The following is a 6000-nucleotide window of genomic DNA, read 5'->3' as shown; positions in this document are numbered from 1 at the left end:
ATTTAAACCATATTCTGTGAATAAAGTATTTATTCACAAAACTCTGTCTTAGCTGGCCACCTGTGAGACCCTTTCAGATGGTTATTTTTACAATGGCCAGCTTCTCCTGGTACAATGTCTTGAAGAGATGTTTCAAGAAGACAGTGTCTTAAATAAGTCATAACTCTTTCTTTTATCTCCACATGCTAGCACTCCCATCTGTGTGGGAGATTTGCCCTGATACCAGCTGGCATTATTGTGGGTCGCATCAAAGGAAAAACAATAATGACCAAACAATAGGGAAATTTGGGATTTTTTGACTGTATGGCATTTTTGTAAAGCGAAGCATTCCTACTGTTTTGTGAGCATTTGAACAAGACCAACCAAACCCTAATCCAGTCTCCTGAGGGATCTCTAGACAATTACCTCCTCCTTTGTCCATGTGCTTGAACATTTATTTCAGGATAAACAGAGTGTGACAATACAGAGGAGAAGAATTTTTTTTTTCATAAAGAGTAGCTGGAAACTGAACTAGCTAGGAAAGCCAGCCAGCCAGTAGGGAAGCTTAGAACATTCCTTAGTTTAGGTGCTAAAAGGGATTTGAGGGTTTCTTTATCTATAAGCTTCAAAATGTGAGGTTTAGGGGTCATGCCTGGTCCTATTGGGCTCTACTGTCTCAAGAGAAGGCTATCATCTCACCTACAGGTAGTTTTCAGTCTGGGGAACAGTTAACCTTAGTTGACTTTGTTATTGCTGGACCTGGAAAATATACAATAATACCACATCATCATTTTTTGAGCAGGATGATAATTGTTACACTACTCCGTTATCAGCAGGTGGTATGCTATATTTCTTTACAGCCACATTCATGTCACAGTGTACATTGGGGTTGGGTAAGCAACTTCATATAAATCAGTCTTATGATCAGGTCATCTAAAGCCTGTTTAAATGGTTGAACAATTTGGCTACGGCAGACAAATCCTGAACTGACCATTAGTATTTGTTGCTGATGCATTATGCAGGTGTGTGATTAATTGTGGTGGTCTGCTTATGTGGAATAAAGTGGTAACATTTTGAGCTACAGCTGGATAGTGCTGCATTATTTTTTCCTAATTTTTCTGTCTATTTGAACCATGCCATACTTCTCAATAATACCTGGCTCTGCATTTTTTCTAGGTATTGAGTCCTTCTGACCAGGTTAAGAAATAAGTGTTTCCCCCTTTACTACTGAAGAGCTTCCACATTTCATCCTGAAGCTGGCTGCATTTTGCTAAAGCTGGAAAGTGGTATGTGTACTGAGTTATATTATTTCTACAGGGGAGAATTTTTATTTTATGTATAGATTTAACAGTGAAAGTTTCAACACATTATGCACCTTCTTATGACGTTCATAAATATTGATTTTTCTCTGGCTTTTCTCCTTGTTCCAGTGAAAATACTAATTCTAACTCTAATAATATTGAGCAACTTTTTTTGAATGTGAGCGATCTCCTAGAAGAAAGTGAGGAGGGATTTTTTTTCCATCATCTTTGATAGTGTTGGTACAGCAAAAAAAAAAAAAAAAAAAAAGGGCATTTGAGCTACTGGTTAGCATGAAGCAAAAGCAAAACATTGAAGAGAGGCCCATGTCTCCCATGTCAGAGTCCTCTTTTAGCCACTACACTGAACTTCTGTACAAGAACTCTTGCAATGAGAGTTGAGTGGTGAGTGCCATGCTGCTACATGAATATAATTTATTATTTGGTCACAGATCCATTAAACAGCTTCTGATGCAAATATATTTATAGCTGAGTATGTAATGTTGCATATTCACTTCACTGTGATTAGCTGAGCAATGCCAATTAAAACTGATAAAGTGTGTTGATGATTTAGTTTCATCTTGTATTTTTCTAACTGCTGCCTGCAGTCCAATTAGTGGCACAGACCATTAATAAATTTGAGGTCAAGTTATATTACCTGTCTTAAAAATAAGAAGGAAATGAGTAGAGGAATTGGAAATATCAGCAAGGCAAAGCTCAAGGACCCTAACAGATTTACTGACCTTTATTCTTGAGATGGGTTAGTAGTCATTATAGTGCTGTGAATGTTTCCTTAAATAATTTAGATGCCATTGCTTGCTTCTTGGAGGCACTTCATCAAGGTTCTGTGAAGCCAGCAAAGCATGGATAAATATGGACACTCCTCAGAAATAAAATAGACAAAATTGTCACTCCATTACATCCCAGGTAGACACCTTTAAGTTTCTGCTCAGCTGTTTAAAGAACTTCCAACATGCCTCTGAATATTTAGTTCAATAACGAGGTGCATCCTGAAGCAGAAAAACATGAAGTGACAAAAAAGCCCATTTATGTGTCTCTTCACAATGAGAATGTTTCTTCTATTTTCATTTTAGCAAAATTCCTTTAGCATATGTAGCCCAAAGAGAAAGAAATCAGGTAAAGAAAAGCCATAGCTTAAACCACATGGTGGCCATATGTGAAGTAAAAACAAAACCATAGAACTTAAGGTAAAATATTGAACTTGTAATTAAACTGTATTAAAATAAGTACCTCCTGTCTCCCTTAAAAATGAGTGACGAATCACACTTTTGTGTACATTTGAGGAACAGACTCATAAAGGGTACTTTTGAGTACAACATCTGGGTTCCCGTGGCTTTTGCAATGACAGGGTCCTGAAGTCTAGATATCCGATAGCGCCCACATTTCTGCTGCCTGACATGCATGAAGACACCAAGCTGAGCAGAAGCCATGAACTAGAACTCCTTACTGGTAGCTACTTACTGGGTCCCGCCTTTTCAGAATCCTCCCCAGCCAATATTGAAAATGCATTTGTGGTGGGTTGACCCTGGCTGAGGGCCAGGTGCCCACCAGAGCCGCTCTGTCACTCCCCTCTTTCATTAGACAGGGGAGAAAAGGTACAATGAAAGAAAACTTACGGGTCGAGATAAGGACAGGGAGAGATCATTCTCTAATTATCATCACGAGCAAAACAGACCGAACTTAGAGAGGAAATTCATCTTATTTATTACTAAGCAAAACAGAGTAGAGGAATGAGAAATAAAACCAAATCTTAAAACACCTCCCCCCACCCCTCCCATCTTCCCGGGCTCAACTTCACTCCCGGCTTCAACCTCCACCCCCCCAGCAGCACAGGGGGACGGGGAGTGGGGGTTATGGTCAGTTCATCACGCGGTGTTTCTGCCGCTTCTTCATCCTCGGGGGAGGACTCCTCTCATCGTTCCCCCGCTCCAGCGTGGGGTCCCTCTCACGGGCTACAGTCCTTCACGACCTTCTCCAACGTGAGTCTCCTCCACGGGGTGCAGACCTTCAGGAGCAAACTGCTCCAGCCTGGGTCCCCCACGGGGTCACAAGTCCTGTCAGCAAACCTGCTCTGGCGTGGGCTCCTCTCTCCACAGGTCCACAGGTCCTGCCAGGAGCTTGCTCCAGCGCGGGCTTCCCACGGGGTCACAGCCTCCTTCAGGTGCCTCCACCTGCTCCGGCGTGGGGTCCTCCACGGGCTGCAGGTGGAATCGCTACACCCCTCATCCTCCCTCCATGGGCTGCAGGGGGACAGCCTGCTTCACCATGGTCTTCTCTATGGGCTGCAGGGGAATCTCTGCTCCGGCGCCTGGAGCACCTCCTCCCCCTCCTTCTGCACTGACCTTGGTGTCTGCAAAACCAACACAGCATTACCAATAGCAAAGGACATAAAATATAAGACAAAAAATTGCTTAACAAATTAATGAGAAGGGATATAAAGTGTAGGCAATAACTTACAGGGAAGAGGAGCAATTAATGATGTCACCGAGAAGACAAAATCTTCTGTACTTTTACTTTTCATAGAATCATAGAATCATAGAATGGTTTGGGTTGGAAGGGACCTCAAAGATCATCTAGTTCCAACCCCCCTGCCATGGGCAGGGACACCCTCCACTGGACCACATTGCCTAAAGCCCCATCCAACCTGGCCTTGAACACTTCCAGGGATGGGGCATCCACAACATTTTTGGGCAACCTGTTCCAGTACCTCACCATTCTAACAGTAAAGAATTTCTTTCTAACATCTAATCTAAATCGACCCTCCTTCAGCTTAAACCCATTACCCCTTGTCCTGTCACTACACTCCCTGATAAACAGTCCCTCACCATCTTTCCTGTAGGCCCCTTCAGGTACTGGTAGGCCGCAATTAGATCTCCCCGGAGCCTTCTTTTCTCCAGGCTGAACAACCCCAACTCTCTCAGCCTGTCCTCATAGCAGAGGTGCTCCAGCTCTCCAATCAGCTTCGTAGCCCTCCTCTGGACTCTCTCCAACAGCTCCAGGTCTCTCCTGTACTGGGGCCCCCAGAGCTGGACGCAGTACTCCAGGTGGGGTCTCACATGAGCGGAGTAGAGGGGCAGGATCACCTCCCTTGACCTGCTGGTCACACCTCTTTTGATGCAGCCCAGGACACGGTTGGCTTTCTGGGCTGCAAGCGCACACTGCTGGCTCATGTGGAGCTTCTCATCAATCAATACCCCCAAGTCCTTCTCCTCAGGGCTGCTTTCAATCCATTCCTCTCCCAGCCTATAGTCGTGCTTGGGATTGTGCTGACCCACGTGCAGGGCCTTGCACTTGGCCTTGTTCAACTTCATGAGGTTCACACGGGCCCACCTCTCCAGCCTGTCAAGGTCCCTCTGGATGGCATCCCTTCCCTCCAGCGTGTTGACCACACCACACAGCTTGGTGTCATCGGCAAACTTGCTGAGGGTGCACTCGATCCCACTGTCCATGTCACCGACAAAGATGTTGAACAGATGTTGAACTTTTGTTTTAATTTTCATACAAAAGGTCAGTTGTGATCAGATGCTCAATACATGGAAATTATTAGGGGTATAGGAAGCAAGCCAGAGTAGGAAAAGAACAGATGAAACAACATTTGGATAGGTACAATGTACTCAGACCAGGGTTAACTGATCAAATTTGCCCTCTTGAGTACTTAAGGAATTAACATGAAACAACTTCTGAATAATTAGCGCTTGTTTGTGAGACCTCATAGCAGATGGTGAGGTCTGCCAGGAGTAAAGAAAGATCAACTAAATGTGTCAAACTCACTCTGATATCCAGAAAGCTACTGAAACAAGTAATGAAATAGTTTTAAATATTAAGAGGATAATAACTTGGTAAGAAACAGCCAACACTAATTTGTCAGGAGAAGTCATGTCAAAGAAAGCAATTCCTTCTCTGACTACCTAGTGACTTTGGTTGAGTAGATGAAGAAGCAATAAAAGTAATGTATCTTGGTTTTAGAAAGGCTTTTGTTTCATTACCTTCTCCTAAGCAAATTAGGGTGATCTAATCTACAAGAAAAGTATATAGTGTGGGCATACAACTCTACTCAGAATCTGCATGCAAAAAACAATGGGCACTTGCCAAAAAAGTGGAGCCATATATCCAATAGGTTACGTTGGAGAATATTGTGGTTCCAGGGTTTCAGTAACGTTAGTGTAATCTGTGATTTAGATCATGTGTGAGGGATTTGTACAATAAAATCTGCAGGTAACAGAAATGTCTTATGGGTTGTGAACTTTTTGGAGACAGGTTTAGAATCCAAAATTGTATTGCTAAATTGGGTAAATGAACTGAAATAATTAAAAAAAAAATTAATTTAGTTAAGTGCAGAAAACTGTGTTTAGCAAGGCAACATCAACTGTAAAGATAAAAATTGGGGACTTAGAATCATAGCATGGTTTGAGTTGGAAGGGACCTTAAAGATCACCTAGTCCAACCCCCCTACCATGGGCAGACACATCTTTCAGTAGGTCAGGTTGCTCAAAGCCCCATCTAACTGGACCTTGAACACTTCCAGGGAAGGGGAAGCAACAACTTCTCTGGGCAACCTGTTCCAGTCCCTCACCACCCTCATCATAAAGAATTTCTTCTTTATATCCAATCTAAATCTACCCTGTTTCAGTTTAAAGCCATTACCCCTTGTCCTATTACTACAGGCCTTGGTAAATAGTTTCTCTCCATCTTTCTTCTAAGC

The sequence above is a fragment of the Balearica regulorum genome, chromosome 1, assembly GCF_011004875.1.
Source record: "Balearica regulorum gibbericeps isolate bBalReg1 chromosome 1, bBalReg1.pri, whole genome shotgun sequence".
NCBI lineage: Eukaryota > Metazoa > Chordata > Aves > Gruiformes > Gruidae > Balearica > Balearica regulorum.
The sequence above is the reverse complement of the archived record's forward strand: the minus strand, read 5'-3'. Positions refer to the sequence as shown.